The following is a 24,510-nucleotide window of genomic DNA, read 5'->3' on the forward strand; positions in this document are numbered from 1 at the left end:
GGGTACCCGCCGGAACACCAGGTTCTCAGAATGCTCAAACTGAGGTATTTTTCGGGGTTCCGCGATGCTCTCACAATCACCCCAAGTGCCGGGGTTCTTTCAGCTGAAAGAGCTTCTGTCCGCCATAAATCAGGCGGCCAACTGGAAGTTCTCCTCAAATATTTTATTGGGGGGGGGAAAGACCCCCAGGCCTTTAATAGTTGGCACCTATTCCCTACACCCACAGGTCTCAGGAATGTTACAACATAAAAACACAAAAAACCCACATGTTAAAAAGGCAGTAGATGTCAATCAGCTAAAGGCCTGGTTATAAAGATGCAGATTTGCCAGGCTCCAAAAGCTGTATAATGTTTTTTCCGACCTTTGTATGGATTATTTTATGGGAATTGAGACTGTATTTCTGATTGAAGTTCTTTCCACATTCCACACACTGGTAGGGTTTCTCCCCTGTATGAATTCTTTGATGGGAAGTGAGAGAGGAGCTCTTCCTGAAGCTCTTTCCACAGTCCATACACTGATAGGGTTTCTCTCCTGAGTGAATTCTTTGATGGGAAGTGAGACTATGGCTGTGACTGAAGCTCTTTCCACATTCCACACAGATGTGGTTTCTCCCCTGTATGAATTCTTTGATGGGAGGTGAGAGAAGAGCTATCATTGAAGCTCTTTCCACATTCCACACACTGGTAGGGTTTCGCCCCTCTATGTATTCTTTGATGGGAAGTGAGATGGGAGCTCTGACTGAAGCTCTTTCCACATTCCACACACTGATAGGGTTTGTCCCCTGTATGAATTCTTTGATGGGAAGTGAGAGAGGAGCTCTGACTGAAGCTCTTTCCACATTCCACACACTGATAGGGTTTGTCCCCTGTATGAATTCTTTGATGGGAAGTGAGAGAGGAGCTCTGACTGAAGCTCTTTCCACATTCCACACACTGATAGGGTTTCTCCCCTGTATGAATTCTTTGATGGGAAGTGAGAGAGGAGCTATTCCTGAAGCTCTTTCCACATTCCACACACTGATAGGGTTTCTCCCCTGTATGAATTCTTTGATGGGAAGTGAGAGAGGAGCTCTTCCTGAAGCTCTTTCCACATTCCACACACTGATAGGGTTTCTCCCCTGTATGAATTCTTTGATGGGAAGTGAGAGAGGAGCTATTCCTGAAGCTCTTTCCACATTCCACACACTGATAGGGTTTCTCCCCTGTATGAATTCTTTGATGGGAAGTGAGAGAGGAGCTATTCCTGAAGCTCTTTCCACATTCCACACACTGATAGGGTTTCTCCCCTGTATGAATTCTTTGATGCTTAGTGAGATTGGAACTCTTCCTGAAGTTCTTTCCACATTCCACACACTGATATGGTTTCTCCCCTGTATGAATTATTTGATGGGAAGTGAGAGAGGAGATCTGACTGAAGCTCTTTCCACATTCCACATACTGATAGGGTTTCGCCCCTGTATGAATTCTCTGATGGGAAGTAAGATTGGCACTCTGACTGAAGCTCTTTCCACATTCCACACACTGATAGGGTTTCTCCCCTGTATGAATTCTCTGATGCTTAGTGTGATTGGCACTCTGACTGAAGCTCTTTCCACATTCCACACACTGATAGGGTTTGTCCCCTGTATGAATTCTTTGATGGGAAGTGAGAGAGGAGCTCTGACTGAAGCTCTTTCCACATTCCACACACTGATAGGGTTTCTCCCCTGTATGAATTCTTTTATGGGAAATGAGAGAGGAACTATCAGTGAAGCTCTTTCCACATTCCACACACTGATAGGGTTTCTCCCCTGTATGAATTCTTTGATGGGAAGTGAGAGAGGAGCTCTTCCTGAAGCTCTTTCCACATTCCACACACTGATAGGGTTTCTCCCCTGTATGAATTCTTTGATGCTTAGTGAGATTGGAACTCTTCCTGAAGTTCTTTCCACATTCCACACACTGATATGGTTTCTCCCCTGTATGAATTATTTGATGGGAAGTGAGAGAGGAGATCTGACTGAAGCTCTTTCCACATTCCACATACTGATAGGGTTTCGCCCCTGTATGAATTCTCTGATGGGAAGTAAGATTGGCACTCTGACTGAAGCTCTTTCCACATTCCACACACTGATAGGGTTTCTCCCCTGTATGAATTCTCTGATGCTTAGTGTGATTGGCACTCTGACTGAAGCTCTTTCCACATTCCACACACTGATAGGGTTTGTCCCCTGTATGAATTCTTTGATGGGAAGTGAGAGAGGAGCTCTGACTGAAGCTCTTTCCACATTCCACACACTGATAGGGTTTCTCCCCTGTATGAATTCTTTTATGGGAAATGAGAGAGGAACTATCAGTGAAGCTCTTTCCACATTCCACACACTGATAGGGTTTCTCCCCTGTATGAATTCTTTGATGGGAAGTGAGAGAGGAGCTCTTCCTGAAGCTCTTTCCACATTCCACACACTGATAGGGTTTGTCCCCTGTATGAATTCTTTGATGGGAGGTGAGATGGGAGCTCTTCCTGAAGCTCTTTCCACATTCCACACACTGATAGGGTTTCTCCCCTGTATGAATTCTTTGATGGGAATTGAGAGAGGAGCTATCAGTGAAGCTCTTTCCACATTCCATACACTTATAGGGTTTCTCACCTGTATGAATTCTTTGATGGGAATTGAGATGGGAGCTCTGACAGAAGCTCTTTCCACATTCCACACACTGATAGGGTTTCTCACCTGTATGAATTCTTTGATGGGAATTGAGATGGGAGCTCTGACAGAAGCTCTTTCCACATTCCACACACTTATAGGGTTTCTCCCCTGCATGAATTCTTTGATGGGAATTGAGATGGGAGCTCTGACGGAAGCTCTTTCCACATTCCATGCACTGATAGAGTTTCTTTCCAATGACATTTTGTTGATGGGAAGTGGAATGGGAGCTCTGACTGCAGCTTTCTCCACACTCCAAATTTTTACGTGGCTTCTCCTCTCTGGGGAATTTATCGTGGTCACCTTTGTTCTCAATTTCCATTTCATCACAACCTGCAATGGCGAAAAAAAGGGATTAGAGCCTCAGGAACAAATGGAGAAGAACTGAAGGGAGTTGGGTGTGTGTTCATTACATGTGTTGTTTGTCATTAACCAACATATTTATTATGAGATTCTGATGTGTCGTTGAATGTTGCTTTGTTTGATATACAGTAGTGGTCAAAATTGCAGAAGCCTTTTGGAGAAAAGTGTATTTCAGAGGTTTGATGGCTCGAAACAACGCTTCTTTTGGAGTAATAATATAAAATTATATATAAATGGAAAGATAATTTTATCAAGAATGCAATTCAACAAATTTTGTTTAATTATACTGTCAGCGCTGCCCAAGGTCCCAGCTCACACAAGACCAACGCTGCTTCGTTCTTTAGTATAAAAGTCTTTATTGAAGTTCAGTTTCACTTCCACACGCGCAGCGTGCAACGCCGAAGCTCTATCTGAATCTCCTCCCCCCTGACACCAGTTTAAGATTCTAGCCTTACTCCACCTCTTCCTCTGTTCCTTCCTTCTCTGGGTCCGCCTGCTAGTCGGGGTCTCACCCTTCCTAGACTCCTCTGACGCTGAGTCCCCTGACTCTTCCCCCTCCCTCCTTCGGGCTTTAGGACCTGGCTCCCAATCCGGGTTTTCTGCTGTCTCGTGCTCCTGCACATTTGAACTTGGCGCGCGCGCGCAGCCTCCCACTTTCCTTCTGACCGTTACACTTGTGTCACTGCTCCCTCCTTCGGGGAGGCTAGCTGGACCTGAACTTCCCTCCATTTCCCCACTTTCCGATGGGGGCGTGGTCATCCCTGACTCATCTTCTCTCCCCGCTGGAGGAGAGGCTGGTCCTGACTCATGTGACTCTTCCCCCCACTGCGCTCTGGTGGGGGAGCTGGTCCTGATCCTCCGCTGCTCCCTTGGGAGTCCCCGCTGGCCCCTTGCTTTTGGTGCGTCCCCCCTGGGACCCCCCTTGCCCTTACCATAGGCGCCCCTTCTGGGAATCTTCTGATTCGCTGGAGAAGCTCATGGAATCTCTCGGGTCACTGTCATATTCCCCTACACTCCCCTCGGATTCCTCTCCTCCGCTCTCTATTTGCTCTCTCCCCTGTGCTTCTGCTCCTGAGCCTCTGACATCCATCCCCCCCTCGAAGCCCCCCCTTCCCCCCTCCCCCTCTTCGGGTGTGGGTTCCGGGTGCTCCAGTGCTGGGGGTGTGAGTGCTGGATGCCGTTCTCTCCCCCTGGTGTGCAACCGGCCAGCGGGATCAGGCCCGCCCACGATGGGTTCGTCGACGTCGACTTCCTCTGCTTCCATTTCTCTGCTGTCGTGTTCAAATCCAGGATCCTCCCCCAACACGTCCATGTCCTCCTCTCCACCCGGTCCCTCGGGTGAGGCTGTGTGTAAGGGCCCCCTCAGCAGTTCCCTGCTCCACCCCACTTCTGGTTGAGTGTCCCACCAATAGGAGCGGTCTGTGACAAACCCCGAGAGCGACCCCTCCGGGGAGCTCGTTCCTGGCGTCGGCTCCTCATCTGATGAGAAACCCTGGAACGTGCTGGCTGACAGTGTGGGTGTGAAAAGCCAGTCGTCGAAATACTCCGCCGGCATGGGTCTGTGTGGGAAGATCGAATGGAACTCGTCTTTGAGGTAATGCTCCTCCACGGCATAGCACGGCACCCACTCGTTGGCGCTGGCCGGGGTACCCTCCCTGGCGAGGAGATATTCAACTCCCTCTTCCCCCCATCTCGAGTCCAAAATCTCCGTGACCTCGTTGAGTGGCGTCACCCTCTGTGATCCCTCCCCTGTTGGCGATGTGCTACGTGGGGCTGGTGCGTTCCCTGGCGCCTAAAACCTGTGAGGTGCCTTGTAGGGTGTGAGCACTGACCTGTGAAAGACTGGGTGCATTCTGGAGCCCTCCGGGAATGTCAACCGGAAGGCCACTGGATTGATTTGTGCCGCGACCTGGTAATGTCCCAGCTGCTTGTGCCCGAGCTTCTTCTTAGCTAGCGTTCTGGCCGGCACTGCCTGGGCTGCTAACCAGACCCAGTCCCCCACCTGGATGTCTTCCCCGACCCTCCTGTGCCTGTCTGCCTGCATCTTGTAGGCGTGTTTCGCGAGTTCCAAGTGCCTTCGAAGTTGCTCATGGACCTCCTGTAACTCTGCGGCTAAATGCTCTGCCCCCCGTGGCTCCCCCTCCCCCTCGGTTTCTAACCCCGGGAAGGTTCTGGGATGGCGCCCATTGTTGGCGAAGAACGGTGTCACCCCTGTAGACCCGTGCTTTGTGTTGTTGTAGGCAAACTCGGCCAGCGGTAGGTAGTCCACCCAGGTCGAGGGCTGTTGATTAGCGTAGCATCGCAGGTACTGCTGCATGATGGCGTTGACCCTCTCCGCTTGTCCGTTGGTCTGCGGGTGTCGTGCCGACGCTAAGTTGATCTTGACGTTCAGGATGCCCAGCAGCTTCTGCCAGAAACTCGAGATGAATTGGCAGCCCCGGTCGGACAGGATGGACTGCGGCAAGCCGTGAGCTTTGAACACGTGGTCTATGAACAGCTTGGCCGTCTGTTCCGCTGTGGCCACCTTCGCGCACGGAATGAAGTGCGCCATCTTGGTGAACAGGTCTACGACCACGAGTACCGCTGTTTTGCCTCGCGAGCTGGGCAGATCTGTAACAAAGTCCAGGGCCACTTTCTCCCACGGTTCGAGCGGCGTCTGCAGCGGTTCCAGCAGACCCGCCGGCTTCCTGTGTACTGGTTTGGCCCTTTGGCAGGTGTCACACCTGGAAACGTAATCCGCGACTTCTCCCCTCACCTTGGGCCACCAAAAGTCCCTGGTGACTAATTCCGCCGTCTTGTCCTTGCCGAAGTGCCCAGCGCTGGGCGCGTCGTGTAGCTGCTGCAGGACTCTCGCGCGAAGGTCGTCTCCCGGTACGTAGAGAGCCCCTTTGCGGAGGAGTAGTCCGTCGCGTATCTGGAACTCGTCGTCCTTCGCTGTGCCGTTTCGCACCTCCTAATCTTGGATTGTGCAAACGAATCCGCCTGCAGCGCGCGACGCACTGCGTCCAGGTCCACGGCGGCTGAAGCGCACGCCCACGCTTTTGGTGCGAAAATGTGTTTGGCCGCTGCCGGTGCCGCTTCCTCGAGATACTGTGGCTTCCTGGATAGTGCATCCGCCATGACGTTGTTGTCTCCCGGGATGTATTCTATCTGGAAATCGAAATCCGCAAAGAACTCCGCCCAGCGGATGTGTCTCTGGTTCAGGAACCTCGCCGTGCGCCAGTACTCCAGGTTCTTATGGTCCGTGCGGACCTGCACTGTGTGTCTGGCTCCGACCAGGAAGTGCCGCCACGCCTTGAAGGCTGCATGAATGGCCAGCAACTCCCTGTCCCAGATGGTGTAGTTCTGCTCCGACTTGCTGAGCTTCCTGGAGTAGAATGCGCACGGTCTCCAGTCCCCTTGCGGATCTTGCTGCAACAGGACCGCCCCCACCGCTCTGTCCGAGGCGTCCGTTTCAACCCTTATCGGTTTGCTGGGGTTTACGTGTAGCAGCTGTTCTTCGGACGCGAAGAGACGCTTGAGCCTCCGAAAGGACTGCTCCGCCTGGTCCGTCCAGGTGAACTTCTTCTTGGAGCTGAGGGTGTCCGTGATGGCCGCCGTCTCCTTCGCGAACCCCTTGATGAACTTGCGATAAAAGTTGGCGAAACCGACGAACTTCTGGACCTCCTTCCGATTGCGCGGGCTCTTCCAGTCCAACACCGAGCGGACCTTGGTGCTGTCCATGGCGAGTCCCTTGTCGGACAGCTTGTAGCCCAGGAAATCCACCTCCGTCATGTCGAACTGGCACTTCTCCAGCTTGGCGTAAAGTCTGTGCTCCCGTAGTCTCTGCAGGACCTCCTTGACGTCCTCCTCGTGCGCCTCCTGCGATTCCGAGAAGATCAGGATGTCATCTAAGAAGCAGACGCACTTCTTGTAGAGGAGTCCCGCTAACACGTGGTGCATGAAAGCTTGGAAACAATGGGAGCCATTTTGCAGACCAAACGGCATGACTCGGTATTCATAGGTGCCTAAAGGCGTAAACATGGCTGTCTTCCACTCATCGCCCTCCTGCATGCGTATAAGGTTGTACGCCCCTCGTAGATCCAACTTGGTGAAGATCCGTCCCTTCCTCACCGTCGCGAGCAGGTCGTCAATCGTGGGCATGGGGAATGCCGTGGGCTTTGTCCTGGAATTGATGATCCGATAATCCACTATGAGCCTCCGTTCGGGCGTGTCCTTCTTCTTCACGAAAAACACGGGACTGCCCCCCACTGCTTTGGATTCCCGGATGAATCCCCGCTTCAAGTTGCGATCTATGAACTCCCTGAGTTCTTGCATTTCGTCTTCAGACATGGAGTACAGTCTTCCAGTCGGCAGCGTCGCCCCTGGCAGGAGGTCAATCTTGCAGTCGTAGGGCCTGTGGGGAGGCAGCTTGTCCGCTTCCTTCTCGCAGAAGACCTCCAAAAAGGCCTTGTACTTGTTGGGTACCGCTTGTACCATGCCTAGGTGTAGCTGCGGTTCATCCTCTTGCCCCTCTTCTTCCTGGCAGGTCTGGATGCAGTGTTCTGCGCAGTAGGAAGAGCAGAAGGTCAATTGCCGCTGGTACCATGCTAATGCCGGGCTGTGCCTATCCAGCCAACTCATGCCCAACACTATGGGCGTGTCCGACAGGTGGGTGACGTTGAAGCTGATGACTTCGCGGTGGTTCCCAATTTGCATCACCAGAGGCGGTGTTTGCTGTACCACCTCTCCTCCCAGTATCTTCCTGCCATCTACCGTGACGACATTTAGGGGCATCGTGGCTGGCAGGAGTGCTATGCGATGCTGCTTGACGAAGTCCACTCCTACAAAGTCTGCATTGCTACCAGAGTCAATGGTAATAGGGACCTCCAGGGTGAGCCCATTGGGCAGCTGGAGCGATGCGGTGAGTTGCACCACTGGTTTGGGTGGGAGGGGGTCTGTGGGCTGCAAAATCTCTGGGGGCTGCTTCACTGACTCGTCTGGTTGACCCCCAGTGCTGTTGTTTCCAACCAGGCTTCGTCGTTTCCCTGCAGCTGTTCCCCCTGCTGAATTGCTCCTTTTACAGTTGCTGAGGCTGCAGTGTGCTTCTGGATCCTCTGGGGACACTCTTTGGCCATGTGCAGTGCACTGTCGCAGATGTAACACTTCCTGCTCCCTCTAGGAGCCTTCGCCTTGACTGCTCCTGGTGTTTGGGCTCTGCTTGCTGTCTGAGCCCTGGCACCACCTATCTCCATCGGCTCTTCTCCCCTCCCCAGCGGAGGCGTGGATTGAGCGCGCTCTGTCTCTCTGGGTAGGAAGGGAGTTGTTCTGGCTAGCGTGTTTGCCCTACGTCGCTCCTCCCTGCTCCAAGGGCGGTCTTCCAAGCGCACCCCTATTGCGAGCGCCCTTTGGACTACTTCTGTGGTGCTTTTGGGCCTCTCTCCCCTTGCCAGCTCATCTTTCACGGCTCCATTCAGCCCCTCCCAGAACAGATCCCTGACGGCAGCGGAGTCCTTCTGCCAGCCCAGCACATTTACTAACCCAAAAAAGCGGGAGTGATATTGTCGCACCGTTGCTTTCCCCTGCCTCAGCCCATGCATTTCCCTTCTGGCCACATCCACATCTACCGTTGATTTAAAGCAAGCGTCCATAGCTTCAATAAAAGCGCTTGAATCTTTGAGGGCGGGATCATTTTCACGCAATAAGGTCCGCAGCCACGACTTAGCTTCCCCATGCAGATGAGTGATTATGAAGCCCACTTTCTCCTCCTCATCTCTAAAGTCTTTCCGAAGCAAATTGAGCGCGAAAACTATGTCTGCTCTGAAGTTAGGATACTGCTGCAGGTTCCCGTCGAAGTGGGCTACTATGCTGCCCCCCCGTTTCCCGAGGCCAACTCCCTCCGGCTTGGCTCCTGGCTGCCCCTCCTTGCCCCAACGGTCCCACCTGGCTTGCAGATCCCGGCAGAGCGCAGCTGTTTCTTCTTCCTTTTTCTTTGATGCGGCCAATTCTGCGTAAAGCGCTGAGACTGCATCCTGCAGTTGTGTCACCTTCTCCTCTGTAGTCATCTTTGCCTATCTTCGTGAGCTTGCAAAACACCAAGTTTTTGCCCCTCACTGCGCCAACTCACGCTGCGAGGGTTGAATACTTTTGAGAGATGGAGCTTACTGTCAGCGCTGCCCAAGGTCCCAGCTCACACAAGACCAACGCTGCTTCGTTCTTTAGTATAAAAGTCTTTATTGAAGTTCAGTTTCACTTCCACACGAGCAGCGTGCAACACTACGTCTGTAACCTCAGACTGCCGAAGCTCCATCTGAATCTCCTCCCCCCTGACACCAGTTTAAGATTCTAGCCTTACTCCACCTCTTCCTCTGTTCCTTCCTTCTCTGGGTCCGCCTGCTAGTCGGGGTCTCACCCTTCCTAGACTCCTCTGACGCTGAGTCCCCTGACTCTTCCCCCTCCCTCCTTCGGGCTTTAGGACCTGGCTCCCAATCCGGGTTTTCTGCTGTCCCGTGCTCCTGCACATTTGAACTTGGCGCGCGCGCGCAGCCTCCCACTTTCCTTCTGACCGTTACACTGCTGTCACTGCTCCCTCCTTCAGGGAGGCTAGCTGGGCCTGACCTTCCCTCCGTTTCCCCACTTTCCGATGGGGGCGTGGTCATCCTTGACTCATCTTCTCTCCCCGCTGGAGGAGAGGCTGGTCCTGACTCATGTGACTCTTCCCCCCCACTGCGCTCTGGTGGGGGAGCTGGTCCTGATCCTCCGCTGCTCCCTTGGGAGTCCCCGCTGGCCCCTTGCTTTTGGTGCGTCCCCCCTGGGACCCCCCTTGCCCTTACCATAGGCGCCCCCTTCTGGGAATCTTCTGATTCGCTGGAGAAGCTCATGGAACCTCTCGGGTCACTGTCATATTCCCCTACGCTCCCCTTGGATTCCTCTCCTCCGCTCTCTATTTGCTCTCTCCCCTGTGCTTCTGCTCCTGAGCCTCTGACATATACCATATTCTATCAAACATTATAGCCAAATAACCAGAAAAATGAAGCACAATTTGCTTACGTTGTAAAACATAATAAAATTATAGAAATAGCACAAAACGTTGACTGGTCACCCAGAAAGCGATGTAAGATTGTACTATTAAGTGAACAAGGCTACAGTTATGAAGAAATTAGAAGAGAGATTGGGGAAAACATAACCAAAGCTGGCATTTCTATATTTTGGAAGAGGTATAAGGAGACTCAGGCACTACAAAATCAGACTTGTTAAGGCAGGGAAAGGTGTACAAAGGCAAGTGATGATGGACGAGTGGAGAGACTGTGCCTATATGACGGAAGAAAATCATCTGGTGTATACAAGATGACATGGAGCCATGTAATGTGAAGTTGAGTGCAAGGACTGGTCTAAATGTTAGAGTTCTAAGGAAAAAGCCATTGTTATCTCTCAAACAAAGGTTGAAAAGATGAAACCCATGTTAACTGGACAGTGGAGCAATGGGACAGTGTTATTTGGAGGGATGAGACCCAAATCTCCTTGCTTGGTAGTGATGGCATGAAATACGTGAGGAGAAGAATCAGAGAACATTTACATCCTACTTGCATTACACCGACCGTGAAACACCCAGATAGTGTGATGATCTGGGGTTGTATGGCAGCAAAAGGTGTGGGCAGAATTTGCGTCATTAATGGGAATGTAAATGCCCCAAAATACATAAAACGAAATACTTTAGCCCAAACTGAAGTGTTCCGCAGTGATCTTTTCCCAGATACCGGGGCATTTACCGTATTTTCCCCTCTATTACACGCAGATTTTTTCTCCTAAAAAGTAAGGGGAAATGTCTGTGCGTGTTATTGAGCGAACGTGTGGTCCCTGGAGCTGACAAGCGCGAGTGAAGGCAAAAATCAGGCAAATATCAAATCGTCCGGAGAAGGGAGGAAAGGAGGAAGCTGCTGCTTTCCTGCATTCTGCCTCAGGGTCTTACTGCCCACCCGCTTCTGTTTCCTTACTGTGTTTGCTCAAACGGAACAAAGAGCAGAGAAAACCCCTCCCCTCCAGGCAAGCAGAGTGGAAAGCAGAGGTCCTTCCTTCTAATTCCTCTCCGTGCGTCTGGGACTCGAAGGCAACATGCAGGTTGGGGGGGGGAGAGAGAGAGCTGGTTGGCTTGTGGGGGGGGGACATTTGCCTTCCTTTCCTCCCTCCAGTAAAACCCCTCTCCTGCATTCTTAGCCAGCTGCTTCTCTGCACACCCCTCTCCTTGTCGCTTCTATGTTTTTCCTTCCCTCCCTACTTAAAACGTGGTTCCAATCACGGATCCACATGGATCCTCAGGATCTTTGCATTGAGTCACCCCAAATTCACCATCAGATCACATAGCAATGATCTGATGCAAAAACAGGGCTGCAATGGTGCAAAAACATGGTTACAAAGCATGGATCCACATGGATCCTCAGGATCTTTGCATTGGGTCACCCCAAATTCACCATCAGATCACATAGCATGTCCATGGCTACAGCCTGCACCAAAAAAATCACGCACCCACTGTTGCCTGGGGCTGCAATGGTACAAAAACGTGGTTACAAAGCATGGATCCACATGGATCCTCAGGATCTTTGCATTGGGTCACCCCAAATTCACCATCAGATCACATAGCATGTCCATGGCTACAGCCTGCACCAAAAAAATCACGCACCCACTGTTGCCTGGGGCTGCAATGGTACAAAAACGTGGTTACAAAGCATGGATCCACATGGATCCTCAGGATCTTTGCATTGGGTCACCCCAAATTCACCATCAGATCACATAGCATGTCCATGGCTACAGCCTGCACCAAAAAAATCACGCACCCACTGTTGCCTGGGGCTGCAATGGTACAAAAATGTGGTTACAAAGCACGGATCCACATGGATCCTCAGGATCTTTGCATTGGGTCACCCCAAATTCACCATCAGATCACATAGCATGTCCATGGCTACAGCCTGCACCAAAAAAATCACGCACCCACTGTTGCCTGGGGCTGCAATGGTACAAAAACGTGGTTACAAAGCATGGATCCACATGGATCCTCAGGATCTTTGCATTGGGTCACCCCAAATTCACCATCAGATCACATAGCATGTCCATGGCTACAGCCTGCACCAAAAAAATCACGCACCCACTGTTGCCTGGGGCTGCAATGGTACAAAAACGTGGTTACAAAGCATGGATCCACATGGATCCTCAGGATCTTTGCATTGGGTCACCCCAAATTCACCATCAGATCACATAGCATGTCCATGGCTACAGCCTGCACCAAAAAAATCATGCACCCACTGTTGCCTGGGGCTGCAATGGTACAAAAATGTGGTTACAAAGCATGGATCCACATGGATCCTCAGGATCTTTGCATTGGGTCACCCCAAATTCACCGTCAGATCACACAGCATGTCCATGGCTACAGCCTGCACCAAAAAAATCACGCACCCACTGTTGCCTGGGGCTGCAATGGTGCAAAAACGTGGTTACAAAGCACGGATCCACATGGATCCTCAGGATCTTTGCATTGGGCTACCCCAAACTCACCGTCAAATCACATGTCTGTGGCCGCAGCATGAAGCACAAAAATGATACATCCACTGTTTCATTCAGAATTTTTTTTTCTTGTTTTCCTCCTCTAAAAACTATGTGCGTGTTATGGTCAGGTGCGTGTTATCGAGCGAAAAATACGGTATATATTTTCAACAGGATTGAGCTCTATGTTGTGTTGCTGCTGTGTGAAAAGGTGCATTCAAGATAATGATATTTCACTGCTGGAATGTCCTGGGAATAGCTCAAACTTTAACCCAATCGGCAATCTATGGGGCCGACTAAAGAAACTTGTTAATCAAAGGCAACCCAGCAATAAGGCCCAATTAATAGAGGCAAAAATTCAGTCTTGGTTTCACATTATTAGAGCTGCAGAACTAAAAACTTCATGGAAAGGCGATGTAAGGCCATAATTAAAGCTAAAGGTTACCAATGGTTACCAAAGGTTTCACGTATTCACTTTATGACTGCTTTTCCGATAAATACTCCTTCATAAAAGTCATTGCATTACTTTCTTCACTAAATTATCTTTCCGTTGCTATATAATTTTATGTTATTACTCCACACAAAAGTGGTGTTATGAGCCATCAAACCTCAGTAATACACTTTTCACAAAAGGTTTCCAAAATTTTGGCCACTAGTAGAAGTTGTTCATTTTAAAGTTAATGTTCTTTTTATATGGAATCAGATTAGTGTTATTTATGTTTCATGATTATATATGTGTTGGAAGCCGCCCAGAGTGGCTGGGGCAACCCAACCAGATGGCCAGGGTAGAAATAAAAATAATTATTATTACTAGAGTGGTAGTATCTTTAAATTTGGCAGAGAATGCTTCCTGCATTCCAGCGTCTGACTCACTCCTGTAGCTCTCACACAGCTGTCTGTCACTCTGTCTCTCTTTTTCTTCTCCCCTTTGTTCAGAGCTCAGATGACAGTTCCTCTTCCCCTCCTCTCTGCCTTCCGCTGCTAACTCTCCTCACCCTAGGCCTGCTTCTTCTCTGGCTGGCAGCACCTGAGCTTCGCTGCCAGTCGGCTCTTTGGTCAACCCCAGACTGACAGGAGCAAAAACAAAAACCTGAAGCTACTCAGCTTTCCTAACAATTCTGAAGCTGACATTTAAGTGTTAGTTTCTGTTTCCCTCACTGAGCAGCAGCTGCAAGTCATGGGACTATGTTTCCCTTCCACAGTCAAGTTACTGTTGGGTTCCCACGGGAAAGGGAGACTGGATGTGACGTTCACTGGTTTCCTGTTTCTTTGTTCTGTCGTTTCGTTGAGCGTTGCTCTCTGCTTCTCACAGAGACAAGATGTATATTTGTATGCTCTCAGCATAGTTCAGGAATAAAGCTTTTTGCAATGTAGCACCATACCTGCTTCATCCTTTCATTTGCGGACTCTGGGATTTTACTCTGCTGGGCTCAAGGCAAGATGAGCCGTATCAGCTCAAGGGCCAGAGCTGAACAATAAAAACTAACATTAAGATGGCCTCTGAAGTTCAGACCAACCCAATCTGTTGGGATGCGTCCAAGGGAAACGGAGGCATTTGGCAGGCCCCCAGCTGGCTCCAGCCCACCGGCCAGTAACCGGGCAAACTCCGGTCCTCGGAACAGCATCAAAAAGCGACCCGCAGCTTCAGAACTCTTCAGAAGCTGGAGCACCCTCTAATCAGCAGAGTAATTAACTCTTCGCGACAGAAGGGTGGACAGAGGCATATGTAAAGCATATTTACAAGCTGTTTATTCAGCATAGATGAAGACAAAGAAAAACATGTCTGCTCTCCTTCATGTCTAAGAGCAGGAAGCATGAGGCAAAAGCTATACACAAACGGAAGTTCCCAGCAAGCTGTGCTGGAATGTAAACAGACATGTGACATACAATAGCTCCACACATCTGTTTAGGTGGAACGGAACATCAATACCCTAACACAATCATGGTAGAAAAAGGAATAATTTGAGGAAGATTGTTCAAAGAAAAAACTGTAAGTTACTGTTTATTGTGGGGGTGTTAGGTTCCCAGGTGTTGTAGGGGGCACTGTTGAGCTCTGTGAAAATATATGACGTTGGTCACATAGAGGTATTTTTTAAATGAGGATCCCACAGGGAGCCTTACCAAGAGAGGCCAGGATCCCACGATTCTCCTCCATGACGTCCTTATGCAGAGCTCTCTGGTCAGGATCCAGCAACGCCCATTCCTTGTCCGTGAAACGAACAGCGACATCTTCAAAGCACACTGAACCCTAAAAGAAAAAGGGAAATGTCCTCCTCTGAGACAGCAGAAATATGATCTGCTACACAATGCTCTGTTGTTTCCTTCCTGTTAATTCCAGTGTTGTTTCAATAGGATTGCTTTGCTGCACATTTTAAATATGGATGCTTATTTTATTCTGCATTTTAATTACGGGTGTTCATCTTTGTGCAAATAGGTGGTACTCCTCCTTGTGTTTTTCAAGTCATTCTGCCTACACAAGCATTCCAGTTTCCCCAATGGAAGGATCCACATTCTCCTCTCCTCGTGAGCTGTTCTGGGGAGTTCCCTCCCAATGCCCTACAGTCAAATCCAAGGGGGTCATGGGGGCATGGAGGGGAGAGGAATGGGGGGCAAGCCCCATTTTGCAGTAGATGGGGCTCGTTGGGTGAATCCAGGCCACTATTTGTTCTCATTTGTCCACTGCTTAGAAACCGATTTTAGCATTCAGTGATCAATCTAGAAATAAAATAAGCTTATTTTGGATGGCCATCTGTCTTTGATGATCTAGCAGAGATTCCTGCATTGCAGGGGGTCTCCTGGGTCTGAAAGACAAGCAGGGAGGATGGCTTCTGGGAAAAGGAGAGGGATCCACCTGTGGCTCTTCCTTATCCTGACTCACCTCTGCCTCCCGACCTTCCTCTCCCACTTGCCTCCTTCCTCTTCTGCCTCTGATTCTGCACTGCATTCTGCCACAGAGTATCCCAGCTCACTAAGCCTTGTTTCCCCTTCAGCTTCTGACACCTCCTCTTCCCAGGCTTCTCCCTCTTGCCCCTCTGACCGCTCATCCCTCCTCCACCTCCACTCATTCCGACTCTGAGCCATCTTCCCTTCCTGGTTCCCCAGTTGCTTCCTCCCACCATTCCTCTGTGCTCAACCAGTCCATGACATTGCTCCATCCCTCGGTCTCGGTCCCCACAAGGCAGCTTCCCCTGACCTGATCTGGTTCCACAGCCGCTGCTTCCCTTCTGCCCCCATGAAAAGGTGGATCAGGAGGTCTTGCTGGCATCCTTCTGCCACCTGCAAGAGAAAAAAGGTAAGCAGGACGCCTGGAGTGCCTGCTTCTCTCACAGGTGAAATAGGGCATCTCTAACTGCAGATGCGCCTTTGAGAAAGACTTACCTGCTGAGAGCATTTGAATGTTTGTGCCCATTTAATATATTTGTTGTGCAGAAATACATCTCCCCTCTTCTGGACCCTTGTTCCCAACTGTCTCCCCCCAAAACAAGATGAAAAGAACCCTCAGATGAGTTGGAAAACCAACAGAATGAGACCAAACGGAGAAAACCACCTTCCTCCTTACCCAGTGGCCTCTTTCTGGAGTCCAACGGAGGCCTCTCTGCCTCACAGGAATCCAGGTCCATTTCTGCAAAGAGATCCTTTCCCTGAGAAAGAAACACGGATTAAAAACACAGAAAGGTGAGAAATGCTAGAAAGAGAATGACAAAGACTTGAAGGGTGTGAGATCTCATTCCATGGATGCTTTCCCATAAAACGGATGGGCCATCAGCAGACCATTATGGGATGTTCTCTGTCCTGTTTGGAGCCCCTTGGGAGTATCCAGAGGAAAGTCTCTCTCACCTGCTTTCTCTCCTCTGCCTGACTCAGGAGGAAACCTTCGGCCAGGGCCACCGCCTGGGAACTGGTCTCCGCTCCGCATTCCCTCACCCAGCTCTCCATCTCCGGGGGAAGGACAGCCAGGAACTGCTCCAAGATCACCAGGTCCAGCATCTCAGCTTTTGTGTGCCTTTCCGGCTTCAGCCACTGATGGACAAGGTGGTAGAGTCGGCTGCAAGCCTCTCGGGGTCCTTTGGCCTCCTGGCAGCAGAATTGCCTCACCTGCTGGCTCTGCACCTCTGAGCAGAGGGTGTCCTCCTCACCCAGGATCTTCTGCACAGAGTTTTCCCAGAATCCCCCACTGCTCCCAGTTTGGATGGCATGGCCTCTTCCTGCTTCAGGGCCAGCTGAGTCTCGCTCATCCATTTGTGCTCTCAGGAAGCGTCTGAGAGATCAGAAGAAATCCTTTGGTCTTCTACCAAGTTCTGCCCTTCTAAATGAGAAGCTGTAGCAAATCCTACAAAGCAAATACATTGTTCTGTTACAAAATTTGCAGGACAGGAAAAGAAATATTTCCCTGAGCAAGCATGGATGAGTCTTGCTGGGAACCAGGGCTGGACTGCACAGCATCCGAGACCGTGAGCTATCTTTTTGAAAAGAAAGAGGAGGAAGAGGAGGAGAAATATGTCTCTAGCCTTCTAGCCACGCAAAATGTGGAGGCAACTGAAGGGATTTCTGGGAGATTGATCAACCTGGTTAGGTGAAGTCATGCGTGAAGTCAGAACTGACTGACAAGGGAGTCATTTGTATCTTGTGAAACATGGATGCTTGGTTGTAGTGGGGGTCCTCACCTGGGGGTCCTCAGGAGTTGCTCTCCACTCCCACCCCCCCTCCCCTGCTTCTGTCTCCTTTTCTTGCACTTGGACTCTCTGCCACTCTCCAGACAGACTCCTGGGGTGGGGTCCCTTTTTCTTTGCTCTGAGGGCCAGGTATGTATCTGATCAACCCCCTGAGGGCCAAGTGGGCAGGGCCAAAGACATCTCCTTTGAATTTAGGTGTGTAATTTATTATTATTAGTAGTAGTAGTATTATTATTCTGTTAGATAGCTTAATACACACACACACAGCCATTGATGCCAAGGTCCCTGCAGGTTCGGTGAGTAGCAGCACCCATTTCCGGCTTCTTTGCCAGCAACAATCCCTTTGGGACAGAGAGGACGTGGTCCTGGGATGCCATGCTCTGGGTGCGAGGGGATTGCTGCAGTGGCCTCCGTGGGGAGCTGCCCTGGGAGACGACTGGGAAACTGGTCCGCAATTCAGCAGCCAGACTATGGGCTGGGATCCCTCTCTTTATTCCTGGCCTTTCTCTCCCACCTTTCCTTCCTTCCTTCCTTCCTTCCTCCACGTGGGGTTTTCTTTGGGGGGGGGGCTAGTCCACCTCCTCGTCCAGCTTTGGAAAACCATTTGCACATGTTTCCTCTGTTGTGCAATGAGGCTGAGCGATGTCACACAGAGTTAAAGTCCCAGGGACTCCTTTCTTTAAAGAAGGGAGATATTTTCTGAAGTGGGGGCGGAGGGCCGGATGAGTTTGGGATCCTCTGATCTCCAGGAAGGAGAGCGTGGCGGACCTGGCCCCTCCCGGATCAGGCCCCCCAGGCACCCTCTCCTGCTGCAGCCCTGGGACCCCCCCCCCGTCTCCCCACTGCACCCTCTGGGGGGAGAGAGCGGAGACTCACCAGATCCCAGGAGGGGACAGCGAGGCAGCCCTTGCAGGAGAGACTCCAAAGCAAGGAAAGGACTGGGGAGGGAGGGGCCTTGGCTCTGGAGGACCTGGCCCCCCTTGCCTCCTGTCCTCTCTAGGAAGGCAGCTCACTTCCCTTTAACCCTTGCCAAGCCGAGTCCCTCCGGCTCAGCCCTCTCTCGCTTGGCAGAACCTCAGATTCTTATTATTTTTTATGGATTAAGGGGGCAGCTGCCCCCCTGGCTACGCCCATGCCCAGATATCCTTTGGGGGTGAGGCTCTTGGCTGGACTCTGAGCATCTCCCTCCCTTGGCCAGAAACCAGAGGAAGAGCTTGCAGGGAAAAGGGCTTTGCAGGAGGCAAGGAAGACTAGGGAAATACGGGGAGCCCTAGAGCATCTGCTTGGAATGCAGAATGTCCCCATCAGTGTAGAACAGGGGTCCTCAAACTATGTTCCCTGGCCTGAATCCAGCCCGTCAGGGTCGTGAATCTGGCCTGCACGGTCATTTCAGAACCCACCAAGTGTCTGAGGCTGAAAGCATCTCGCCGCCCGCTCAGTCAGTCCCTGTGAGGTGAACACCACAGGCGTGGTGGCGAGTCTACCAATGAAAGGCCAGGGGTTTTTGCCCGGGGACGGGGAAGTGCTGTCTTTTGGCTTGAAGAGGTTGGCGGAGGAAAGCAGACTTGGGTCGATTTGGTTTCCTTACGTATTCTTTAAAGGTGGGAGAAGGAAGTATAGTCCTATTTTTGTGAGTGGCGCAGCGGTCTTTCCACTCCTGTGATTTACATGCTCTGAAAGTTGGGATCTGTTTTGATATTTAAATTTTAAAAGGGTGGAATGGAACTGGATATTGACCATCTCCTTAGCCTGGGGAGCCACGTTCTGGTTGAAGGAGGCCAGGATTTGCCCCCAAGGCCTGGGGTGTCCCTCCCCTGTAGTAGAACGTGGAATCCAGGAGGAAACTCTTGGAATAGCCTTGCCAGGTGCTCAGGGACAGACTCACCTGTCCCCATGTCCCTCTCTTTGCAGATGTGCTGCAAACTGTGTTAAAATGTGACATCAAGCTTTATTTACAGTGGAAAATAACAAAGAAACATGGCGTGAGCTGTCTTCCACAGCTGTCTCCTCCTCGGTCAGAGTAAAAGAAAACAAAGGATGGAAGTGATTTACAGACTGACTTCCATTCTTACACAGACAGTACAGAAGGTGTAAACATGGATATCATTTTACACTAGCAATGGGAGAATGAAATACTGACAGTTTGACCCCCAATTTGCTCCACAGCCAAAGTTGGCAACCCTCATGGTCCAGGAGTGCCAGGGACTCTGTGGTGAGGGCAGTGGGGGCCGCTTTGGCCCAGACTGGCCCCTGACTCTGAGGCATCTTTCCTCCCGCAGGACCTCCGATGTTACGCCCTCTGTGACAATGGGGAAGAGCGGAAACTAGCGGCCAACAGCATCTCTACTCAGCTGGCCTTTGCCCAAAGGTTCCCCCATCTCAGAGCAAGTAGCTCTCCCTCATGGATTCAGTCCTTTCATCACTTCCATCTCCCCAAGAGGCTTCCAAGGCTACTCATCCTCTGCAGTTGAGAACAGACCTAACTGAAAAGAACAGCTTCCTCTTCTGGTGACACCAGAAAATTCTAGAAGATATTCACCCTTTCCATAGCATTATGGATGCACGATTCCCACAGACAAGTTTCCCACAGACAAGTGGAATCTCACCGCTCAGACTGGGGTAGTTTGCAAATACAAACACACACACAATAATTTGTGCCTGTGCTTCTAATAGATAACTAAGTGTGAAGAGCATGTCATGTGCTTCAGCAACAGCCCTCCTGGAAATAAGGAAATGCAACCCCCATTGCTGGTCGACTCAAAAAAGCAACAAGGGAATCTGCTCTGGTGTCCCATGAGGTCTGTGGGGCCCTTAAGTAAGAGGAGCCACTTTTAATAACTGAATTAAAGAAATTTTAACATAATAAAACATTCATATTACATTTTACAATTTTAATTAACACCCCCCCTCCGTGTCTTTCTCCAACTTCCCTTACTGGTTTATAACACCTCTGTTTCGTTTGCTTATAATTTTGTATTCCTTATATATTAAAATGAAGATTATAACATTTGTCTCTTCCTTCTCATTTTTACCTCATAATTGTATTTTCTGTTTGTATTTGTCCACTGTAATTGTATCACTCAAATCCTGCCAGTGAGTTCATTTCTATGCATTGTTTCTGTATATACATCTTAAAAGGTTCCCAATCTTTTAAAAAGTCAGTATTGTCCTTATCTTTAAGTCTCTCAGTTAGCTTCGCCATTTCAGCGTATTCCACCAACTTTTCTTGCCAGTGTTCTTTCGCTGGTATTTCATCGCCTTTCCATCTTTGAGCTAGTAAAATTCTGACCGCGGTTGTCGCATACATGAATAGATTTTTCTTATCTTTTGGTAAATCCTGCCCTAAAATACCTAATAAAAACGCTTCTGGTCTTTTAACAAAGATTTTTTTCATTTCATTATAGAGCATCTCCCAATAGGTGGAGCCAGGTGGGCCCAGGTCCAGGTGAGGGGGGGGTTGCCATGGTGACAAGGACCACAGACTTGCAGGCGGCCATTTTAGGTTAGTAGTGAGGCGAGTGGAGGAGAGAGCAGTTGGTGGCAGTTGACGGAGGACAAGGCGAGGCAATCAGTGGATTCTTATTGTCTCTCTTTCTAATTTCGCTTCTTATTTCATTTATTACTTGTTTTTCTCTTCTTGAAGATGTGCCAGAGGCTTTCTTCATCCAGCAATGGTGAGTATTGGAGGAAACAAGAGTAGGGAGAGCATAGCTGTCAACGTTTCCCTTTTTTGAAGGGAAATTCCCTTATTCCAAATAGGATTCCTCGCAAGAATAGGGAAAAGTTGACAGCTATGAGGGAGAGGATCCGAAAGACCTGCTCCCCGCTGCCAGGGCTCTTTGCCCCCCACTCTGCACTCTCAGCTGTGAGGAACTGACAGCCTGACTTTTGCTGGAGCCAGAGCAATATTTCTTGCTCCAGGTGATGCAGAACTGCCAGGCAGCTGCCCTGAGAGGCCTCCACGCCCTTCAGGTGTCCAAGCACCGGACAGTGGAGGCCGTTCTGGGGAGGGACCCCCATGGGGAGGTGGGGGAGGGAGGGGCTTTGGGGAAGGGGTTGTCCGTCTGCCGGAGAGGAGGACCCTACTGGCCTAGGTTCACGTATCCTGTTTGAAAGGGGAATCATTGTTGGGACTTCTTGTGAAATTCTGGGTCAGGAGTGCAGTTCCTACAATGGAGGCATGTGCAACACTACTACACTGTGGAACTGTAGTAGGCTCCAATTTGGACTTTATGAATGAACTGATTTATTGCACTTTATGTGTTGTTTATGTGCAAGATAAACATTTGATATTGTGATAAGAATATATAGAAGAGTATTGTTTATGTGAATCCACAGCCGGTTACGTCTTGTGTTTGTCGAATGTATTTCATGTAACACAAGGTTTGATGCTGTTTTGCAAATTCCTAGAATGGAGGCATGTGCAACAGGTCAGTCGCGATCTACTGGTGGATCCACAACTCTGATCACTGCTCCCTGAGAAAAGCTCAACAACTCTGGGCAAAGACAATGGGTAGATGACTGGCAGGTTTTTTATTACTGGGAGTAGATCTCAGCATCTTGGAAGTTGGACGTCCCTTCTATAATGCATAGGTAAAGGTAAAGGGACCCCTGACCATTAGGTCCAGTCGTGGACGACTCTGGGGTTGCGGCACTCATCTCGCTTTATTGGCCGAGGGAGCCGGCGTACAGCTTCCAGGTCATGTTGCCAGCATGATTAAGTCGCTTCTGGCGAACCAGAGCAGCGCACAGAAACGGAAGGCGAAGGGGTAGATTTAAGAGACCAAATTCCCAAGGGCATAAAACCTCTTCAGTCAGTTTAAAATCCACTTTCCCAGTTTGATGTCCTAAGACATATACCTCATTCAGCCCACATTTTACCAGCTTCCTCACATAAATCTCACAGAGGACTCTGTCAAAAGCCTTACTGAAATCGAGGTGCACAATTTCCACAGCAGTTCCCTGATCAACAAAGTTTGTAACTCCATCCAAAAGAAGAAAAGGCGAGATTTCTCTGGCTTGACTTGTTTGTGAGAAAGCCATGCTTTCATCCTGTATGTTGTAAAATCTTCAGGCCTTTAAGAGTTGGTGCCTATTCCCTACACCCACAGGTCTCAGGATGGTTACAAAATAAAAAAACAACAACCCGAAACACCACATATTAAAAGGGAATTAGATGTCAATCAGCCAAAAGCCTGGTTAAAAAGGTGCAGATTTGCCTGGCTCCTAAAGCTGTATAATGTTTTTTCCGACCATTCTATGGATTCTTTGATGGGAAGTAAGATTGGCAATCTGACTGAAGCTCTTTCCACATTCCACACACTGATAGGGTTTCTCCCCTGTATGAATTCTTTGATGGGAAGTGAGATTTTGGCTCTGACTGAAGCTCTTTCCACATTCTACGCACTGATAGGGTTTCTCCCCTGTATGAATTCTGTGATGGGAAGTGAGAGAGGAGCTACATGTGAAGCTCTTTCCACATTCCTCACACTGATAGGGTTTCTCCCCTGTATGAATTCTTTGATGGGAAGTGAGAGAGGAGCTATTTCTGAAGCTCTTTCCACATTCCACGCACTGATAGGGTTTCTCCCCCGTATGAATTGTTTGATGGAAAGTGAGACTGTGGCTGTGAGTGAATCTCTTTCCACATTCCACACACTGATAGGGTTTCTCCCCTGTATGAATTCTTTGATGGGAAGTGAGAGAGGAGCTTTCAGTGAAGCTCTTTCCACATTTAACACACTGATAGGGTTTCTCCCCTGTATGAATTCTCTGATGCTTAGTGAGATTGGAACTCTTCCTGAAGTTCTTTCCACATTCCACACACTGATATGGTTTCTCCCCTGTATGAATTCTTTGATGGAAAGTGAGAGAGGAGCTCTGACTGAAGCTCTTTCCACATTCCACGCACTGATAGGGTTGGTCCCATAGAGGTATTTTTTGAATTTCCAGGCAGATATGACGATCCCACAGGGAGCCTTACCAAGAGAGGCCAATATCCCACAATTCTCCTTCATGACGTCCTTATGCAGAGCTCTCTGGTCAGGATCCAGCAACGCCCACTCCTCGTCTGTGAAACAAACAGTGACATCTTCAAAGCACACTGGACCCTAAAAGAAAAAGGGAAATGTCCTCCTCTGAGACAGCAGAAATATGATCTGCTACACAATGCTCTGTTGTTTCCTTCCTGTTAATAATAATAATAATAATAATAATAATAATAATAATAATAATAAATTATTTATACCCCGCCCATCTGGTTGGGTTTCCCCAGCCACTCTGGGCGGCTTCCAATAAAAACTAAAATACAATAATCTCTTAAACATTAAAAGTGTCCCTAAACAGGGCTGCCTTTAGATGTCTTCTAAAAGTTTGGTAGTTATTTTTCTCTTTGACATCTGGTGGGAGGGCGTTCCACAGGGCAGGTGCCACTACCGAGGAGGCCCTCTGCCTGGTTCCCTGTAACTTGGCTTCTTGCAGTGAGGGAACCGCCAGAAGGCCCTCAGCACTGGATCTCAGTGTCTGGGAAGAACGATGGAGGTGGAGTCGCTCCCTCATGTATACTGGACCGAGGCCATTTAGGGCTTTCAAGGTCAGCAGAAACACTCAGAAACGATCTGAGAGCCAGTGCTCAGAAACGATCTCAGAGCCAGTGTAGGTTTTTCAAGACCGGTGTTATATGGTCTCAGCGGCCGCTTCCAGTCACCAGTCTAGCTGCCGCATTTTGGATTAGTTGTAGTTTCCGGGTCACCTTCAAAGGTAGCCCCACATAGAGTGCATTGCAGTAGTCCAAGCGAGAGATAACTAGAGCATGCACCACTCTGGAGAGACAGTCTGCGGGCAGGGAGGGTCTCAGCCTGCATACCAGATAGAGCTGATAAACAGCTGCCCTGGACACACAATTGACCTGTGCCCCCATGGACAGCTGCGAGTCCAGAATGACTCCCAGGCTGCGCACCTGGTCCTTCAGGGGCACAGTTACCCCATTCAGGACCAGGGAGTCCCCCACACCACGCCTCCTGTCCCCCCAAAATAGTACTTCTGTCTTGTCAGGATTCAACCTCAATCTGTTAGCCGCCATCCATCCTCCAGCCGCCTCTAGACACTCACACAGAAATTTCACCGCCTTCACTGGTTCCGATTTGAAAGAGAGGTAGAGCTGGCTATCATCTGCATACTGATGAAAACCCAGCCCAATCCCCCGATGATCTCTCCCAGTGGCTGCATGTAGATGTTGAAAAGCATGGAGGAGAGGACAGAACCCTGAGGCACCCC

At 49.8% G+C, this 24,510-nt stretch overlaps 1 pseudogene; it reads right to left on the reverse strand.

Annotated features, from left to right (window-relative positions):
- Positions 1-170: 170 nt before the first annotated feature.
- The window catches only part of LOC128412239 (zinc finger protein 850-like), a 104,280-nt pseudogene continuing 79,940 nt past the window's right edge, over positions 171-24,510 (reverse strand).

Source organism: Podarcis raffonei, chromosome 4 (genome assembly GCF_027172205.1).
Source record: "Podarcis raffonei isolate rPodRaf1 chromosome 4, rPodRaf1.pri, whole genome shotgun sequence".
NCBI classification, from domain to species: Eukaryota; Metazoa; Chordata; class Lepidosauria; order Squamata; family Lacertidae; genus Podarcis; species Podarcis raffonei.